The 21,959-nt window shown below is 46.7% G+C and overlaps 1 long non-coding RNA gene across 1 annotated transcript in view; it reads left to right on the forward strand.

Moving 5' to 3' along the window:
• Positions 1-16,586, forward strand: part of LOC147019863 (uncharacterized) — a 32,837-nt gene extending 16,251 nt beyond the window's left edge. The window contains exon 2 of the long non-coding RNA XR_015061543.1: positions 15,750-16,586. This is a non-coding gene — a long non-coding RNA (uncharacterized LOC147019863). The remainder of the gene's footprint in view (positions 1-15,749) is intronic.
• Positions 16,587-21,959: the final 5,373 nt, after the last annotated feature.

The following is a 21,959-nucleotide window of genomic DNA, read 5'->3' on the forward strand; positions in this document are numbered from 1 at the left end:
AAACGGAGACAGAGGAACTGGGAAGACGGGGAGAAAAGCACAAGCGCAAGCCGGAAGAACAGTTAGAAGCCAAAGCAAAGTCTGAGTGTGCGGAGATGAGAAAGGAATTGGAAAAGAAAGTTTCTGAGTTACAGAAACACCAAAACAAAGAGAGGGAACTACAAAACGAACTGAGAGTGTTAAAAGAGGAAAGGAAGAGAACGGAAAATGAAACTTTAAGAAACCACACTGTACAGATCGAACAGCTGGAAGCGAAGGCCAGACTAAAGAATGAGGAACAAGAAAGAGTAATGAAGGAAGAACGAATGAGACAGGAGAAAGAAATTGTGGTGGAGTCTGCGGGCCTATGGGGAAGGGCATGGTGATGATGCATGGTGGGCGTGATGATGAGAGGGGTGGCCGTGGGGTCGGCAAGGGATATGAGGTGTGCACGCCACCTGAGGCGTCGTAGTAATGCTGGAGTCGGCCGGCTCGTGAGTGTACCGCGTACGGAATAAAGGGGAGCCGCGGGCACAGTACGCCCGCGCTCGCACTCGTGCAACACAGCCCGGCTCGACTGTTCCCCCGCTCGTGTCTGCCTGCTAAGCATCTTCCATCAGTACAGTACAGTTGGCGACGAGGATCTTCGAATCGGCGTGTGTAAGGGCGGCAAATGACCCGTGCGGTTCCAGGCTACGGAGCCAAAGGTCTCGCCAGCGCGAACATGGCAAAGAGTCGGTGCATGGCAAACGTACGTGTGCCCGCCTTCGTCGGAATCGACTTCGGCCACGTCGAGTGGGCAACGTTCGTTCGTTTGGTTGGTTCATTTTCTTTTTCGTTTTGTCGAGGATACGCGTTTCGGCTCGAACGCGGCGTTGGACGTCGCGCAAGCCCTGGAGAATGTCCGAAGTCTCGATGGTCGGGGCACAGCAGATGGTCTGAGGGTCATCGCCCATTGTTGCGGTCATAGATGGCGGTGTGCAAGGCGATCCTTCCGTCCCGCGTCGAAACCTGCTTGCAATTGATCCGGAAATGACAAGATCAGTGGCAGGGGGGGGGAAGTGAGCGAGGCACGGATCGGGTGTCGAATTGAGTCCACTCGTGCTGGCCGCGCATCGCATTCGGCTGTGCCGTGCAAATTCACGGCAGAGGAGCGTCCGGCACGGTTCAGAGATCGTTTTATTTCTGGTCTGCGAGCAGCCATCCTACGGTTGACCGACATTCCATTCGACTCGGCGGTCGCGATTGCTTCATCTGTCGAGCAGACACTCACACTCACTCGCGCGCCTAGCGGTGCGGGACGAGAGCGCGCACCGCAGCACGGTCGCACCGGGAGCGAAGGGGCACCGCAGCACGATCGCACCGGGAGCGAAGGGGCACCGCAGCAGGACCCCAGTGACCTGGAGATCAGCCTGCAGCCGGGGCATGATGATGCCGGCGAGCCGGAGCAGGAGCCAGGCTCGGCGAGCCGGACCCTTTTGGGTTGGAACGGGTTCCGGTTCGTGCCTCCAGATGTGCCAGTGCTCTCTTCGAGACCTTCGTCGAGTACCGAGGGCGAGGTTCTGGCGGCGGAAGCCGCGTCGATGCAACGGGAGCGGCCGTTCGTTGCTGCCTGCGACGGCGGTGTGCGGTTCGGGAGCGGCAGGAGCCGTGCCAGCTCTCGCGATGGGCTCTCGCGCGTCGGCTGCGTGCATGATGCGAGGTGCGGTGTTGTTCGAGCAGCTTCAACAGGTGGCGGTGAGCCCGTGGCATTAAAGGAAGTCGCGAGTCACAACATCGAGTCAACAATCAAGAATCGGACTCGTGATGAGGGTTATGGGTTGTTGTTCATGGCATATGTGTTGTTCCTTGCTCTAGTGATGCAGTTTAACGTTGTTGAAATAAATGCCAGCAGGTCTCGTGTGAAAGTGGATTTGGCGGAGATCAGTCAATGGGATTTGTATTATGATCAATGTGATGTGGGGGCTTTAGAAGCGGTGGGGGCGAATAAAAAGGTTGGGTTGGCCTTCCATTGTCCCGGGCCGCGAGTTGTTGCTTTGTCATGTGCTGGGAGTTTATCAAAAGACCGCGCTGTACGAAAAAATGAGTTTGCAATACTTCAAGTGATGTTCGTAGTGATTTATAACGAGCCTATGATTGAAGGGTGGTTTAAATGGAATTGCGACCATCTAGCTGCCGTGTGGGTCTCGGAGATCGACTGGGAACCAAGACTGGTGCACTGGTCGGCGTTACCCCCACCTCTGGTTGCGAGCGCAGCTCTCTGTGTTCGCTCAAGGCCGTTTGGACGGGCGTTGGCGTCTCAACTGATTGTGGTGCGTGGGTTGTTTTGGAGCATTAAATGCGTACAGCCAGCGGCGCTGTTCAGCGCCCCCGGCCAAGGTCGATCAAGGCTGGCGCCACGGCTTCCAGACAGCAGGCTTCCGGCCTCGGAATGTTTATCTACGTCGGGTCTGCCTGGGGGGAGTGGGCCGGAGGCGTTTGATGGTGCCGGGGGAGGTTGGCTCGAAAGGTCGCCACGACCTCGGCGAGGGCCATGTCAGCATGGGCCGCCTGGGGGCGTTTTTTCTGCGTAGTGCTGCTGTACTTCTCATTTTGCTGCTTCATATCGGTAACGCGGTCAGACCTGACCTTTGCTGCTCCACTCGCTCGCATCGACACATTATATGATGTGGTGTGCTATTATACTTTGCTATTTTCATTTTATTTCCATGATTATTATTCGAAGTCCTTCATGTTCTGCATGCTTCTTATAATGTTAATCAGTTAATAATCATAGTTTTAGGGGGGAGGAGTGTGGTGGAGTCTGCGGGCCTATGGGGAAGGGCATGGTGATGATGCATGGTGGGCGTGATGATGAGAGGGGTAGCCGTGGGGTCGGCAAGGGATATGAGGTGTGCACGCCACCTGAGGCGTCGTAGTAATGCTGGAGTCGGCCGGCTCGTGAGTGTACCGCGTACGGAATAAAGGGGAGCCGCGGGCACAGTACGCCCGCGCTCGCACTCGTGCAACACAGCCCGGCTCGACTGTTCCTCCGCTTCGTGTCTGCCTGCTAAGCATCTCCCATTCCAGTACAGTACAGAAATCAGTCAGTTGAAAGAAATGACGAGATTGCAGAAGGAGGAACAAGAAAGACAGTGGAATAGAAAACTGAAAGAGTATGAATTTGAAACTGAACGACAAAAGGAAAAAAATAGGTTTGAATACGAGGAGAAAGTAAAGGAGCAAGGAATGAAGCAGGAAGGAGAAATCAGGAGATTGAAGGACACAACGAGATTGGAGAGGGAAGAACGAGAGGAACAATGGAATAGAAAACAAAAAGAACATGAATCTGAGGTTGACCAATTGAAAGAAAAGCTGAGGCTGGAGTACGAGATAGACAAAGAACAGCGAATGAAACACAAACAGATTAACCAAATGAAGAAAACCATGAAACTGGAGAAGGAAGGACAGGAGAGGAAACGAGGAAGAGTAATGAGACAGCAGCAAATGAAACACAAAAAGGAGATTAACCAAATGAAGCAAACCATGAAACTGGAGAAGGAAGGACAGGAGAGGAAACGAGGAAGAGTCGTGAGAGAACAGCGAATGAAACACAGGAAGGAAATGAGCCAATTGAAAGAAACGATGAGATTGGAAAACAAAGAGCAGGAGGAACAGTGGGAAAGAAAACAACAACTCTATGAGTGTGAAATTGAACAACTAAAACGGAGGGAGAACGAACAGCTAATGGGGCTCAGAGAGAAAGAACGACTCAGATGGGAAAGGAAAAGGAACCAGGAAGAGACAGAAAAAAGGAACCAGGAGAGAAAATGTATAGACACGGGAGACAGACAAAATAGAGGAGAGACTGCACGATGAAGACGGGGTAAGTGACGCACACACACACACGGAGGTAGTGGAGGATCATGGGGGTGAGCTGGCGGACCGTGCAGGGACCCGGTGCGAGCAGCGGGATAGCCTCCTCCAGGAACGAGGGGAGGGAGTATGCCCCCTTGAGGCGAGTCACGACCAGGTGAGTTCGGTCGTGCTTTGCGAGGTTGAGAGGAGGAGTGCTGTGGACGGGTGCACGGAAAGCTTGGGGGGTATAGAGGCCCCGGAGACCCTTGTGGGGACACGAATCCCCAGTGTGGTTGTCCCTGTGTGTGTGGTGCAAGGCGTGAGTGCGTCCCCGTGTGTGGAAGCGACCCCGTGTGTGAGTGGTGTGGTGGCGATGGTGCCGGAGTACGTGCTTCCCAGCACGCCGTGTGTGGATGAGGGACCGTGTGTGAGTGTCGCCGTGTGTGTGAATGAGGCACCGCGGGTGAGTGCCCTCGCGTGTGTGAGTGAGGCACGGTGTGTGAGTGAGGCACCGCGGTTGAGTGCCCCCGCGTGTATGAGTGAAGGACGGTGTGTGGTGAGGAACCGCGGTTGAGTGCCCCCGCGTGTGTGAGTGAGGCACGAGTGAATGGAGCACCACGTGTGAGTGGTATGGGTTATGCAAGGGAGACCGTGTGTGTGAGAGAGCGGTATGTGAGGGAGATGTCGGTTGGCATGCGGGAGCACGCAGCCGCGTCTCCCGGTGTGAGTTTAATGGCGTGGAGTGTGAGCGTCGTAACACGCAGGTGTGCGTGGGTGGAATGGAGGCGACGACGGCGACATGTGATGAAAGAAAGCCGAGTAGCGGCTGTAGTTGTTTCGGGGACCGTGCCGGGTTCACCCAGCAGTGAGCACGAGGTCCGTGCTGTGCAACGCACGAGACCACCACGTGCTCGCTTGCGAGAGTGAAGTCCCGGTCCGGAAACGCACGCGGTGGATTTGCCGAGCCCGCGGACGGACAGAGTTTAGGCAGGATAACGGATTTGGACCGGACGGGTTCTCCACGCGATCGTGTGTGTTAAGCTCCAACGGGCAAAGCACATGTGTTCGCGTGGGGAACCCCTCGAGACGTGGGGCTTGTGTTTTTTTATACGCACGGTGACGCCATGGCTGCACGTGGGGTTGGAATCCGGCAGGAGGGGTATCTCTGCCGGATGGTACCGTCCAAGGAGGGACGAGGAACACGTGCAGCTGCATAACGTCACGGGCAGGTGCAAAGTGCGCGAGTTGCCGCGCTGGTGATGCGCATGGAAAAAAAAAAAAAAAACAAGCCTCACTTTCGGGTGCACAGGATTCCTGGGCAAGGGGTGGAAGACCCCCTTGACCTGGGCACAGGATGGAAACTAGTTAGGGGGAAGGGTTAGCTTAGTTAGACCGACTTCATGGGGCAGGGGTAAGTCCTCATGGAGTCCGTGGAATGGATTAGTTAGAGGGATTGTAGCCAAATTAGGTTGGGAAATAAAATGATTTTTTGAGTTAGGAGACCGTGACAGACTTGTGAATGTGTAGTGGGGACGTAGTTTAGCTACGTAGTGTTAAATGGATCGTGCTGTAGTTTAAGGGACGACGTGGGAGCACGAGTTAGTTAGGGGATGTAGTTAGAAGGATGGCAGAGTTCAGCGGTGTGTCTGTTGAAGAGTTGGAGAGTTGTGAGGTGAGTACATGGTGAGTGAGTGAGGCCAGCGGGTCTGTGTGTATGGAGTGAATGGGGAATGCATGGTGCGATGAGTGATTGGGGGGAGGAGTGACTCCCGCCCAAGGGACCCCAGGGTCAGTATAAAGTGAGTTAGGGGGTTAGTCAAATTGAAAAATGGAGGTCGTTTTGTTGTTGGTGGGAAAGTAGGCTCGAGACCCATTTGGAGGGGTGCAGGAGCCCTGTTGACGGGCTTGGGAGCGTGGCTGCGAAAGGTGAGTATCGCTGAGTGGGTACCCCGGGCACCAGGCTAGTCGGCCGCGGTAGGCCAAGGGCCCTTGGGGGGCCGGGATAACGTAGTGGGCACGGGTGCGCCTGCTTGGTGCGGGGGCCCGGGGCGCCATTAGCCGCGTGGGCAGTGTTGTGGGCATGGGTGACCCTCGGAAAGGGGCCTGGGAAGCCAGCCTGCCACGTGTGCGTTTCAGGGGAGGTGCCAGGGGGGGAACTCCCCGGTGTTAGGGAGCTGGTAGGCTCGGAGGCAGTGTAGTGCCCAGGGGTGCCATAGCGGGAGATTCGGCAGAGGGTCGTGCCTGCCAAAGGGAGCCACGTGTCCCAGCCATGAGACCGTGTGAGGGCACGGAGAGAAAATTGGGGGGCGAGGCCCGAAATTGTGAGGACACCAACACAGGCGACGGGAATCTGGGTTTATAGAACCAATAGTTTAAGCGAGAGGCGCTTGTTGAAAGCCCCGGGGTAGTTTAACAGTTAAATGGTTAGGGTAGATTAGGAGATGTACCCCTCCGCACCATCCATCCCCTCGCTCTCGTTGTGGGCCGCTGGACCCACTTTGGTTATAGATCGCCGAACTCTGGGGAGGCCATTCTGAGGCTTCGTTGGGCCTCGACACAGGATGCCAGCTCTCCCTTGTTCCCCTCCGGGAAGGGAACGTAGGGGTTGGGAGTAGGCTAGGTGACAGGATAGGTTAGCCGAACAAGGACGATAAAGGGGGTTGGGGGACGATTTATAGTGGGGAAGTAAAAATAAAAACAAAAAAATAAGTTGGGGCTAAATTGGGGTTTGACAAATTAAGGGAGGGGGTATGTACAGTGACAGGCAAAGGCGATAGGTTGGGAGGGAGACAGGTAGGTAGGTCCGAGCCCGCCTTCCGAGTGGCCAGCACCACCGCACTCCCTCTACCAACCTCCACTGAACGGCAAAGGCTGGCCACTTCATCGGCTGGCCGTGTTTTGCTTCAAGGCCTGTGCCGGCCACTTCAGCCGGCTGGCTATTTTTCTTCAAGGCCTGTGCCGGCCAACTTCATCGGCAGCTGTTGTGTTGCTGCAAGGCCTGTGCCGGCCGGATCATCTGCAGCTGTGGTACTTCAAGGCCTGTGCCGGCCAGTTCGTCTGCCGGCTGTGTTTGCCTGCAGCGGCCTTCTTCTGCGGGCTGTGTTTGCCTGCTGCCTTTGCCATGCCATGCCCACTGCCCACGTTCACCAGCCCCGTTCAATTTTTGCTTTACCCCCCCCCCCTGTTCATTTCCATGTGCGCCAGGATCCGCAAGGCAACAGTTTGCAAGCTGCAAGAACTGCCCTGTTGGCAGCTACAACACGGGCCTGCAGTGGCGGCCCGTGCACCGTGTTTGTGTTCATCCATCCATTCGTTGTGCTCTTTGCGTGTGCCACTTGAGCTGGCACGGAGACTGCGTTTGTGCAGCCCATGCACCGTTGTGGTTCACTGCGTTCAGTTCAAAAAGGAAGGCCTTGGACTGCGTGTGAGCAGCCAGCCACGTTCCCTGTCACCTGCATTGTTTTGAGCCAGAGACTGCATGCGAGCAGCCTGGCTCCCTGTTAACTGCTTTCTTTTTGCAGAGTTCAGTGATCCTGGGCCATGGTTTAGTGTAAAATTTGTAAGTTAAGGTTAAGATGTACTGTAAATATGAGTGCGCCCCCGGCATGTCTGTCTAGCGCCGGCAATTTTATTTAAGTCGTCCGTGTGAGTGAGTTTGTTTAGGTAGTTACGCAGCCCTCAGGTTATTTATTTTGGGGACACGAATACCATGAATGTCGCACTCAGGGATCCGTAGGTAAAATGTACTAGGGGAAAACTACACATGATGGCACACGAAAATTTGACGACTCGGGACGAGTCTGTAAAATGGGGAGGGGGTAGTGTTGTGGTTACCAAATTCGCAAACCACCATTCAGGTCCCTTAGGTGAGATATCTCGGTAAGTATATGTGTAGTTAGGCCCAAACCCGTTGTCTAGTGGGAATACATGTCATTTATGCGTGCTGCGACTCTTCAGGATAGCCGTTTTTCTTTTACTATCTTTATTTTGGACCAACCACCATTGTTACCACCACCAACCACAACATCAACCACCCACCGCGGCGCCGCTTCACGTCACACCTCGCAACCGTCGCATCGCCACCGTTCTTGCGCCGCTTGTGGGTACCGGTGTTGGACTCGTGCAGGGCGCGCGCCGAACAGCGTGTACAAAACCACGGATTTTCCACTTCAAAAACGGATCAAAAACGACACACGCCCACTTTTTGCCGTCCAATCGGTGAGCGAGGGGCGATTTGGCCCCGCCTCCAGGGCGTTGGAGGGCGATCGCTATATGCAAATTTATGGATCAAAAAGCATTCACGCCCACTTTTTCTCGGGCCAATGGGGAGCGAGGTGAAAGGTCGAAGGCAGGGGGTCAAAGATGAGAGAGCGAAGCCACGGGGCTTATATAAGCGACCGCGTTCGTCAGTCAAGGGAATAAAGAGTTAAGACTTCGCGGGCGGTGGAGTTGGGAAGAAGCAAGAAGGAGTTGGTCGTCGTCGTGTGCGTTGGAGTCGGAGCAAAAGGAGACGGAGCTGTGGAGAGGCGGCGAGGGCAGAGGAGGGGGTGCTCGCGTCGTGCAGGGAGCTGCACACCAGGGAGGCCGACGGCGCGACCTGGCCGAGGTGGAGACGCTCGTCGCGGGACTCGAGGCAGAGTGGAAATCCTCTATACCCCGAGCATCAGCAACCCCCTCCTGTTTCCCCCCGCGCTGAGATAGTGCGACCAAGGGGGCCCCTTTCCCACCCCCTACCAGACACTGCCCGCGAGGCCCGCGGAGTTGAGGCACCATCGCCGCTCCGCGTCTCATCACCAGACGGGTAGGCCCGACCCGGTCTCGGCCTCAGGCCCGCCTCATCTTTGAGGGTGTTCTTTTCCTTGGTTTTGGGTATGTGTTGTCGGCGCCGTCTGTGAAGTAAAATTGTATAAGTGTTGCCGTGTGCTCGCGTAATCGGTATTAGATCTGCATTGTCGCATTTGCTTATTGTGTAAATTGCATTGTGTTTTTCTTTTCTATGTGCTTTTGGTGGAATTGAATATGTGCGCTTTCCGTTCGTCGCGAATAAATGTGCTTTTGTGTTGAACTGTTTCCCGCTTCGCTTCGTCATTTCTTTCATTGAATCCTCATCTTGCTTCACGTAAAGGGTTGGTAGTGGGCTGAATACGCCCGATAATTAATCGAACCGTCGAGGCCGACGATAACACCGCTCGGTTATCCCGATAGTACGGAACGGGTCGCTTAAGTGGCCCGTGTCCGAAGTCGACCTGCGGCGAGGTGCGATCGCCCGGTCTACCCTCCGCGTGGGTACTTAGGTAGGTCGAATTTGGCGAGCAACCCTATCCCACGCGGGGGCTGATTGGCTCGATCGCGGTGAGACCGAAAGGTCCACCCGTGACTGGTTCCCGGCGTTAGTCCGAGAGGGTCACGACTGGATTGTCCGTCCGGTGGGCGACGTGCCGCGATTCGAGTTACGTGGCCGTCAGCACGCCGGCGGGCGCGAATCCGTAACAATATATATATATATATATATATATATATATATATATATATATGTATATATATATATATATATATATATATATGTATGTATATGTATTCGTTCAGCTGCACAACATAACCAACAAAGCAAAACATTGGCTGAGGAGGACTCTCTTTCCTGTTTGTTAAAAAAATTAATGTTATATGCAGTATATATCTTCTTCTTCTTCTTTCGGCTGCTCCAGTTAGGGGTCGCCACAGCGGATCATCCATATGATCCGCATAGTGATTTGGCACATGTTTTACGCCGGATGCCCTTCCTGACGCAACCCTGGTCGCCTCTTGCGACACAGGGATCTGGTACACCTATTTTAACCGGGGTATACACCGGCCCAGTACACTGGTACTCATTTCGCCGACCTCCGAAGGATGACAGGCTGAGTCAACCCCCTAGTGTATTAATTCAGTGGCCCAACGGGGCTTGAACTCAGGACCTTTTGGATCCCAAGCCGCTGCGCTAACCACTGCGCTAACACCAGGCTCATATGCAGTATATATATATATATATATATATACATATATATATATATATATATATACATATATATATATATACATACATATATATATACATATATATATATATATATATATACATATATATATATATACATACATATATATATACATACATACATATATACATATATACATATATATATATATATATATATACATATATACATATATACATACATACATATATACATACATATATACATACATATATACATACATACATATATATATATATATATATATATATATATATGTATGTAATTTATGTGGACACCTATATAACTGCATCTAATAATATTCATCACATTTGCATTGCATCACAACAGGCACTGATCGCATCCCATAACAGCTGGAGCTGTGTGATTTGTGAGCGACAACAGCTGCCTGCCACACAAGCACATTGTCTCCGTAGTCCAGGAGCCCAGAAGGTTTATTCAAGTGAAAAGCTCCGCAATGTTTGACCTCATGGGCTGATGGGGTCATCCACCAACATCACAAAAATACATTGCTGCCGGGTCTGACGCATGGCTTTCCCCCGGAAATCACTCAATTAGTGACGCCATTACCGATAAACCTATTTTGCTCAATATCTGGAAAAAATATGCATGATAATATAACGAATAAGGTGTCTACACATATGTTTTCATGGTCAATCATTACACTGACACCCGCATTATTGCTAGAAAATGTATAGTTTACCATGTAAATGTTTAGCTCACCCACTCAGTTGGCAACGCCATTGCGGAAAAACCCATTTTCATTAATATCTGAAAAACACTGCATGATAATATCACAAATAAGGTTTCTATACCCATGTTTTTATGGTGAAATATTACAATGCCAACTCGAGTGCTTGAAAATGTTGAGTTCACCCTGAAAGTTGCCTACTGGAGTCGTACCATCTCTGTCTTTTGTTACAATGTGGCAAATAATGCATTGGTCTCTGTCCCTTTTTGTTATTTACAGATCATAGCAAATGACGCCCCCATTTGTATAACTTGCAAAGAAAGAGGAGAAAAGAAACATGCCCTGAAGTGTTTCAATTACAGCAACTGGGAAACAGCCAAAAATGCTGTTAGACGGCGAAAGGCAATTCAAAGTGACAAGTTTTCGAACACCTCGGAAGAGATCAGAACAGCTGAGGAGGTAGACGTCCAAGCTGTTACATCCTTTGTCTGTGTGCTGTATGGCTTCAAAACCTCTGATATTAATGAAGCCAGATACAAGGCGTTCATGCGAATGGGTGTTGGTGACGAAAAGGAGCCTCTTACCAGAATAAAGAAGATAGACTGTCTCTCTTCCCTCGTGCGCCAAGACACTTGGTAATCATATGAAAAGGGCACACTATGTGGTAAGAATCTGGAAGAGAGCTGATCAGACAGATCCAACTGGTGGGGCGAGTCCGACAGACTATGGATGGAAGTTGTCTCAAAACTACTTTGAACCAGACTGGTATCCAGGAAGTTCAGTTCCAGAGTCCCTCACAGGCCCACATGAGGATGATGGGGATGGTGTTGAAGATAATTCAGTAGATGAGGAAGAGTCAGATAATGCTTGGAGTGAGGACAGTGATGAGAGTGATGAAAGTGATAGAGAAGACTTGTAATGCCAAGAGGACATCAAGTTAATTATGTGAACTGCACATTTGAAAGTTTTCCATATATCGTTGTTCGGTAATGGCGTCGCTTAATGAGCGGGTGGGCTCCACATTTACATGTTAAACTACACATTTCCCAGTAATAACACAGGTGTCAGGGTAATGATTGACCATAAAAATATCGGTATAGACACCTTATTTGTGATATTATATCGCACAGTTTTTCAGATAGTGAGGTTTCGGTAATGGCGTCGCTAATTTAGTGGATGAACCATGCATTTACGTGGTAAACTATACATTTTCTAGCAATTTGCATAGCATCAGGGTAATGATTTACCATGAAAACATAGGTATGGACACCTCATTCGTGATATTATCATGCATAGTTTGCTAGATGTTGAGGAAATTAGGTTTTTCAGTAATGGCATCACTAATTGAGTGATTTCGGGGGAAAAGCTACGGGTCAGACCCAGCAGCAATGCATTTTTGTGATATCGGTGGATGACCCCATCAGCCCATGAGGTCAAATGTTGCGGTGCTTTTCACTTGATTAAACCTTCTGGGCTCCTGGACTACAAGCTGTTATGGGATGCTATCTGTCCTCATGGCTCCATCATGCGTAGAGGTTTAAAATTATATTAAACTGACTCGGTTTACATGGTCACAAGGAAACGGATGTGTGGTATGTTGTTGTGACACTGACAAGCTCATAAAAGGGCGAAACCATGGCTGGTTACTGCAATATCCTTTACTTGCGACATTTAAATCCTTGGTCTTTAAAACAGACTCAAGTATGCCCTTCCGAAGCCACCTGGGCTGGAAGCGAAGTGGTGCGCATGCACACACAGCATTTCGTGTCATGGTGCATTTATCAGGGCAGAAGGGCTTTGTTTTGAACATACTGCCAGACCATGCCATCCGCAAGGGATACGTTCCTGATAAATGCCATGAATGTCAGGGTCTGCGATGTAGGGTGTCATCCAATTCCAGCTTAGAAATTTAGTGCATCATCTTTGTCACATTAAGAAACCCCAGTATATGGGAAATGAGCACATTCTTGACAGCGGTTTCGGAGGAGAAACGTCAAATTACACGCATTACAAATTACACGCAACACGCATTACACGTCAAATATTACATTACAAATTACACGTAATGACGTCAGCGAATGACCGATGATGTCATGACGGAATTACGCCTCTCAGCGGTGATGTCACACGTCGCCATGCAAATGAATGTAAAAATTAAAAAACCGCCTAAAATTCCCAAACCTATCCGTCTGGCACGATCTCACATAGCCCATGCTGTTCATTAGACCACAGAGCACCTGCATGCCGAAAGTGGCGACAATCCGTCTGGCAGTTTTGGAGGAGATACGTCAAATTACGCGCAGATGTTAACACAAATAATATATATTTATATTTATACATATATATATATATATATATATATATATATATATATATATATATATATATATATATATATATATTGTTACGGCCACGGGTACCCAGAGTATTATGAGGGGGTTAATCCCCGTTTCTCCTCGGAAGAGCCGGACCTGGGGCCACCACTCACAATTAACTTTGTGGGACAGTGGGTTGCTTTAGAACCACGAACACCAATCAGTTAACCACAAGTTCCAGTGTCCACCGTCTAATTTTGCCGTTTAACTAGAGGTCACTTGGCTTCCTGAATGGGGAGCGTGCCCTCAGCAAAGCACCAATCTTATCTTGATTAGATCTTAATTAGGGTGGCGGAGCGTATAACCGCTGGTGTGTGCCGACTATGACAGGTCAATTCGTTTGGTAATTACCTCCCAGTCGATCAAGGTGTGGCCAATGCTGGATCAATGGAAGGAAAGGACAAGCACAGACAGGTTGGAACGTCAACAAGGAATTTACTAACAAGGAAAAAATAAATAAAAATAACTTTTTATTTCCTTGTGGTGAAAATAAGTAAATTCAAATCAATCAAAATAATTGCAAGCAAATAAATAATTAATCAGGCATTGATAGAAAAAGAGACAGAGCAGATGCTTATCACGATGCCTTACTTAACGATTAAACACGAGAAAAAAGTACCCAGCAGATCATTCGGGGGGAGAGAAATCCAGTCTTGCTTACCAAATAGAAGTCGTCGTACGTCAAATGAAACGTCCTGAAATGTGTGAGCTTGCCTTGTCAGTTTGCCAGCGTCCTGCGTTGCCGTGCACCCACTCACAAACAGGCTTGAACGCCAATCGACGTCACGTCGTCACCCACAGGAACCAGGGATACCAGGGATGCCAAAAATCAGGTACGCCAAGAGCAGGTCTCGAGCAGAACCAGCATTAATGGTCAGAGTGTCACCCACCGTCAGGAGCCACAACCAACGGACAGCTGTTAAGAGCTGTGAAAAGCTGTGGGGTGCCAGTGTGACCACTCCTCATTTTCATAAATGCCAAAGTGAGCCAATGAAAAAAGCCAAGAATTCACAAGGTTTCGGAAAAGTGATGATAATAGAAAACCTATACGCCAAGAAAACCTAAAGAAAACCAAGACACCAAGATCTTGTGAAAAAAGCCAAGCAGTGGTCACACTGTGGGGCGCTAAGGCGCTGTGAGAAAATGGAAGGCTGCAAGGCCGTCACCAACTGTCGCAAACTCAACTGTCGCCAGCTCACCAACCGTCTGACTGGAACGAACGAGCTGAAAATAGCCGTCGCCCAGCTGTCATCAACTGACACAAACTGTCTCAAAACTCTCAAAGCTGTAAGAACCGCGCCACCAGTTGTCGCCAACTGACTGACTGGAAAAAAAACGGTCCTCTCGCCCTTTTTATAGGCGGCCACTCTGGGCGGAGCCTCAAGCAGACTTCAGCCAAATCCACCTTGCCTATTGGTGCATCGTTGCACGTAACAAACCGCCAATCTCACGATCATTCCTGGCCTACGGTGCAATGTTTGTGCTGCTGGACGAACGGCAGAAAGGAAAGCAGCCATTTGCCAGAATTACCAAGGGAAAACGTGAAGCGCTCATAAAACGTCAACAATTATCACTTCAATGTTCAGCCCGATACGAAAAAGAGCCAGTTAGCGTCCATAGAGCTGCTGAACGGGGTGTCAAACGTCGATGCAAAGAGGTGGGTGTTGACGTCGATGGAAAGAGGTGGGTGTCGACATCAATGGAAAGAGGTGGGTGTCGACATTGACGGAAAGAGGTGGGTGTCGACGTCGATGGAAAGAGGTTAGACGAGCCTCCGTCGGGCTACCGGCTATCTCACGTGCATGTGTCTGTCGTAAAGAGAAAAAGGTCATCCCAGAAGAAAGGGAATCTATTCTTTATCCTTCATCAACGCATCAAAGTTAGAATCCCACCAGACATGGGGATGGGTCTATCCTGGACTTGCATTTAGGGAAATAACTGTCTGAGGACCTTGATGCTTGAATGCATTCGTCGGATCTGATTCTGAAATCCGTAACAATATATATGCATATATTTATATGTATATATTTATATGTACATACATATATATATATATATATTTCGATGAATATATGTATGTATAAATATATACATGTATATTTACATATAAACATAAATGTATATATATATATATTTATTTATGTTTATGTATATATACCCTGTATATACATACATATATATATATATATATATATATATACATATACATATACATATACATATACATATACATACATATACATATATATATACATATATACATATATATATATACATATATACATATATATACATATATACATATATATACATATATACATATATATACATATATATATATATATATATATATATATATATATATATATATATATATATATACACATACATACACATATATTCTACCCCTTCCTGTACCATCTTGTCCGTCATACGTTTCACTTTTCCTATTCCACGTTCAGCCGAGACACCAAGTGCATCAAAGCTTTTAAAATCATGAACAGTATTTAAAGATTGTAAACACCTTTCTTCAATTTGTTGGTGATAGACGAGTTTTCTTTTTTCATATATTTTCTTTTTTGGTATCCCGGTATATTGATATGAAAAATTATATCGCTATCACTGGTATATCAATATATCGCCAGACTCTACGGAGGAATTGATGAAACATACAACATACATACACAGTACATATGTACATACTTTCCCTCCATTATATATAGATTGGAAATATTTAGAAAGAAACATTTAAGTGTTTATCGAGAACAACATAAATTTTCTAACTGATTATCACTCTAATTTTTCTCTCCCTCCATCTGATTTTTTTTTTAGGAATTTACCATGACAATTTGAAAAATGAAGAAAGAACATGAGAGCACTGAAAAGGGCTAGTTGGGGTGAAATTACAGGGATTGTGAAAACGAGTGCACTCATGTCATGCACTCACTGATGGCTTGTAGTGTGTGCCAGTGCAGGGTGGAGCAGGTCTGCAGGATAAGACAAGTGATAAAAGGCCGGCTCCACTGGATCACCTTTACAATGACATCATCTCCACAAAAAGCTGCTGTCGTGGACAGGTTCATCTGTGTCATTAACGGCAGGAGAAGACAAAGGCAAACATGGAAATACAAAGTTATAAAGGGAGAAATTGAAGTAATATTTTGACTCATTTCATTTGCAGCTTATAAACAATTTTCTCTTCCTATTTTCATCAATAATAGTAACATGAGGATCGTTAGAAGATTGGTTGTTTGATTGTATTGGCACGATGCGGATAACCAGGATCTATGCAACACAAGAATGACAATCCATGATATACATGACCTGTGTTTCTCTTGGGCGGGTGGAGGAGAAGGTCGATTCTCATAAATTCAGTTGAAACAGAATACAGGTTTTTGGCATAAAGCAGAAAACAATAGTTGATATAGTTACTTTGACAACAGTTGCTCTCAAATAACAATTCACACCCTTTTGTTCAATTTGAAGAAGATAAAATCACATTTAAGCATGTGGGTGGATGTTTCCGATTTTCATTACTTATTCTGATTTATATTTTGTTTATAGATTAGTTTCACTACATGAGAAATTTAGGTGTGAAATGCCTAAAAAATGTTTCCAAAAATTGTCCTGTTTCATTTATAATTAACAAAATAAAAATTACAAAATAAACTCTTTTTTTTATTATTAACGATCAAGGCTCTTGGAAGAGTGAGGTGGCAGATGGTACAAAGGCAGACAACTGACAGTGAGGCAACAGTTGGGCACAATAAACAATGGAATGAATGAACAGGAAAAGAGAACAAGGGAAGGTAATGCAGCAACCTGCAAGAGGGTTTAGTTATGCTCATTAGGGTGATGAGAGTAGACAAGGTTACAGGCAGGTAGAGATGGGGAATGATGACATGAGACAGGAGTTCACACCTTGCCTGAAGCCTAGAAGGAAGAGGGGAACTAAACAGCCTCAGGAAGATAGTTGCACAAATGAGAGAAAAGATGAACCAACAAAAAAGCAGTGGAGTGTACAGTAAGCCTGTTTGGGGGCAATTTAACCAGGACTAATCTACATCAAAGAGTTGCTGGAGAGGATTAGAGGACTGAGGGAGCAGAGGGAGCTAAACTGGAGGTGAGGTGGTGAAAAACAGACAACACACCTGCTTGCAATATGAAAGCAACACACCTTTTGCGTGGGTCTCATTGCACAAAATGCCAATAACAATGACAGCTTTACATGACACACAATCCAGGAGAGACAGAAGAGATGCTGGGGTGTCAGTCCACAGGGAATAGCAATACTCAATTGAGCTTGGGAAAAGGGCCTTGTGTATATATGTATATGTATATAATGTATATGTTGGGATTTGTACCTTTTTCTTGTAAACTTTGTTTCGTGCTTACTCAATTCACTTCTCCTGCAGCTAATTAAAATGTATTTCTGCTTGCTGCGGAATGAACATTGTGTACTGAGATAAGAAAGGTTTAACCTTGAGTGAGTCAAGGGAGCATTATGTAGCATAATCTGGAGGAAAACCTGTGATCTTGCTTATCGGTTTGATACATATCGCCAGCTGGATTGCCAGCTGGTTCTGGGATGAAAGAAGGAATTTTTGCGTTGGTATTGTTAAAGATAAAATCATATATATATATATATATATATATATATATATATATATATATATATATATATATATATATATATATATATATATATATATATATATATATATAGGAGTGATTCAATGATTTCGGGTAGAGCACTCTCCGGCAAGAATTGTGGTGCTTTGGGGTGTGTTCTCTGTGTGCACGTTCTTGATTTAAAATAAACACTTTTCTCTCAAGTATATCGACGTCTTCATGCCTTAGTAAAGGGTGATCGGCGTCCCGACAATTGGCGCAGCGAGCAGGGGGCGAGACGAGGTGGAGGAGGTGGGGATAGACCCTTGCTGACCAAAGAGAAAGCCGCGGTGACTAATTTGAATAAGGTAAGCCTTTGTGGTGGGGAGTTCAAATTATATATTCTCTTTCTCACCACGGGTTTCACCCACCCCTGCCTCTCCTCCTCATCCTCACCCAAGAACCGGTAAAGATAAAGTGTGGAGAGAGAATTGTTTGTTTTATATCAAGGGGTAATTAACTTAAAGGACCCCTGACACGCAAAAGTACTGAAATTGCATTTATATATGTCCTATAGGAGTTTTTCATGGTGATTTCAGATCTGACAATGTTTTTTCATAATACTCATTCTGTAAAATGTAAAATTAAAAAAAACAAACCTCTTCGGGAACGCACCTAAAAATTATCCTGAAAGGGGGGTAACACACATGACGTCAACTACAGGATTACAAAGGCTGCATGTAAATTAATGGGGTTGGTGGTCTACGTGATTCTATTGGCTTCCTGTGTGTTTCCACATTTCATTGGTCGACTCAATCGCTTCGTTTATTTCTGCTTTAAAAAAAAAAATCGAACATTTTGATTGAATAATGGATGAGATGGACTTTCATTTTTCTGGTAGCGACAGTAAGTGTGAGAGAAATGAAGGATTTTGGTCTGAATCGCATGGAGAATTGTCGGATAACGTAGTCGCGGGAGATGAAGTTCAGGTTGCTGGAAATTAAATACGGCCTTACCAGTTCGAGCCCGAAGCAGGACAAGCAGAGGAAAATGGAGATGAAATTCCCGGCGTTCATTATGATCGGGAGGACATCAAAGGAAGACTTGGCAATAACAACTGGTTAGACTAAATCCTATTCGTAATTCAATAATGTAAATTCGACTTGCATACTGCTCGATATCAGAAATATTTTAGTGAGGTGACGTGACCAGCGCAGTGGACATATTTCTCCACGGCGAATGAATCACAAGCAAGGCCGGCGCATGTCATCGGCCGTATCTCTCCACGCATAAAACGAAGCAATCTCGCTGTCCGGATACGATGAAAACTTGTGTGCAGAACACACCTTGTGACACAATTGTCTCGAGTAGTCCGATAAATCTGACGTTCTGTTGCATTTTTATTTATTTTATTCCTACTGTTGTCATGTAGCGCCAGTAGAAAACAATAAGCCTGGTGTTGGCTTGGTGGTGAGGGTGGCGGCTTGGGATCCTAGGGTCCTGAGTTCAAGCCCCGTTGGTCGCTGAATGAAAACACACCAGGAGGTTGACTCAGCCTGTCATCCTTCCGAGGTCGGCAAAATGAGCGCCAGTGAACTGGTAAGGGAAATGAAGGGAGGGAAATGTTGGTATGAAAGGGAGTATGAAAAAACACACTGCATCAGTGGCATAGCCGCGTCCCAACCAATAATGCAACTAGCAGCCACAGGCTGCACTCGATAGAGAGAGAGTAGAAAACAATGAAGAAAAGAGAATAATAAAAGAAAGCTACAGCGAGTTTCTGTATGTGACGTCAACGCTGCGATTCGCTGAAGTCAACTTTTTTTTTAGGGGCGGGGCATAGCAAGTTATGAAAAGCACCAGAAATGATCGAAATATTGCTCTAATTATCCCATTTTTTATTTTTTTTTAAAAAACATGGGTGATTTCTTCACGAGGAAGGTCAAGTTAATATATAAACTAGAGGGGAAGCACTCGGGAGAGTGCAAAACCTCCGCCGCCAATACTGCTGGATCACTCAAGTGAACCATATATCTTATTCATTTAAATATGTCAACAGTGCTGACAGAGTTATAGTTCTTTTCTCCAACATTTTTTTTTGAGGGGGGGGGGGGGTTGGAAAACACTTAAAACATGTAGAAATGCAAAAAAAAGAAATAGAAATTTTGTTGAAAAAAAAGTTGCAAAATTTTTTTTTCTCGAACAATTTTTTTGGGGGGGTTGGAAATCACTTAAAACATGTAGAAATGCAAAAAAAAAATTCTCTAACAATTTTTTTTTGGGGGGTGGGGAACAAAGTCCAAAATCTAATGGCATGATCCTTGGACCATACCTTAACCCCCCCCCCACCAAGTTTCGTCGAAATCCGTCGAGGAGTTTTTCCGTAATACTGTTCACAAACAAACAAACAAACAAACAAACAAACAAACAGAAAGGGGTGAAAACAGTAACCTCCGATCTTCGATGGCAGAAGTTAACTAGAGGGGGAGCACTCGGGAGAGTGCAAAACCTCCGCCGCCAATACTGCTGGATCACTCAAGTGAACCTTATATATTATTCATTAAATATGATGTCAACAGTGCTGAGTTATAGTTCTTTTCTCCAACATTTTTTTTTGTGGGGGGGGGGGTTGGAAATCACTTAAAACATGTAAAAATGCAAAAAAAAAATCGAAATTTTGTTGAAAAAAAAGTTGCAAAAATTTTTTTTCTCCAACAATTTTTTTTGGGGGGGTAACATTTTTTTTTTGGAGGGGGGTTGGAAATCACTTAAAACATGTATTAATGCAAAAAAAAAATTTTGCTCAAACAATTTTTTTTGGGGGGGGGGGTTGGAAATCACTTAAAATATGTAGAAATGCAAAAAAAAATTCTCAAACAATTTTTTTGGGGGGGGGTAACAATTTTTTTGGGGGGGTTGAAAATCACTTAAAACATGTAGAAATGCAAAAGAAAATTTTTTTCTCTAAATTTTTTTTTGGGGGGGGGGGGACCAAGTCCAAAATTTAATGGCATGATCCTTGGACCATACCTAACCCCCCCCCCCACCAAGTTTCGTCGAAATCCATCGAGGAGTTTTTCCGTAATACTGTTCACAAACAAACAAACAAACAGAAAGTGGTGAAAACAGTAACTTCCATCCATCTTCGAAGATGGCGGAGGTTAATAACCAGAAAGTTTTGCATGTCAGGGGACCTTTAAGGTCTTGAATGGGAAGTTTGAGGGCCGATGGCATATGGCCGAGGCTGCCCAGTCGGACCCAAGAACAACTCCGGGAAGGGTCCAGCAATAGAGATAGCAAACAGATCTGGAAAACGAGGAGAAAAAAGAACCTTCTCGCGATACCCCTGCTTACCATATGTTTAAATTACATGGCATGGTTGTAGTGGAGCAGAATGATTGCTGGGCAGAATGGACACTTAAGGATAATGCACCAAGGCCAGAGGATGGGTCGTTTGACCTCCCAGTTGTGCAGAATCTGCAAGAAGAGTTGCTAAGACGCCATAGACTATCCAGTAAGAAACCGCCAGTGAATTGGCTGGGATTTGGGTTATGGCAAGTGGAAGCTATTAGAAGATCAAGCGCAGCCAAGCAAGCAACCTTGGCGGGTAAAGTGCTGAAGCTTCAGGGTCAATTAGAGGGTGTGGAGCGGAAAGCTAAGGATGCGGGAGCATCAATGCCGGTTTCCGGCACCACGCCAGATAACAGGACATGGCTCATCATCTGCCTCGGTGTCTGCAGCAAGGGTACTCTAACACCGATACAGTACCATCGATTCAACAACCCCCGGCATATCAACCGCTGGGAATACCTCAGTCAGATGCACAGTATCAGCTGTTCGATCCGTCGACTGAGCGACCGTATAAGCCCATATATCCTAAGATCCCAGGTAAGGATTGTGATGACATGTTTGTTGGGGAAAGTAAAATAATACAGCCAGCAGTGCCGCCCGCCCCCACTTATCCCATGAGAGAAATTGTTCCAAGTGTACCAGCAGACAAGGCAGAGAAGGAAGCAAAGGCTGCTCGTGATCACTGCGCTGAAAACAATGAAAAAGTTGGGCGGGGAGAAAGGATTCCCTACTGTGGAGTGAAGGAATGTGTGTGCTTTTCCTGAAGGGTAAAGGGTGGGCAGTTTGTCTTCAAGCCCACAAACTTGTTCCGACCTCCTTGGGAGCTTTTATTGTCGACAAAATTGTTTTGATATGGGAAAATTACAACATATTTGTGGGAAAATTAGATAACGGAAAAAAGTAAGGCAGCAGGCAAGAACACACCCTGCTGTGAATTTGCCTGCTTGTAGGGCGGTGTGCGAGATTTGCCTGATAAGGGGGAAAGGGGGCTCGAGGCGGCTCGTCTTTGAAGTAGTGGACAAAGTGGTTTGGAAGATTTTTTTTTTTTGTAAAACTGAATTAAATAAGGAAATTAACGTT

This window comes from Eptatretus burgeri, chromosome 9, assembly GCF_056783735.1.
Source record: "Eptatretus burgeri isolate ZD-2024b chromosome 9, Ebu_testis_v1, whole genome shotgun sequence".
Classification (NCBI taxonomy): Eukaryota; Metazoa; Chordata; class Myxini; order Myxiniformes; family Myxinidae; genus Eptatretus; species Eptatretus burgeri.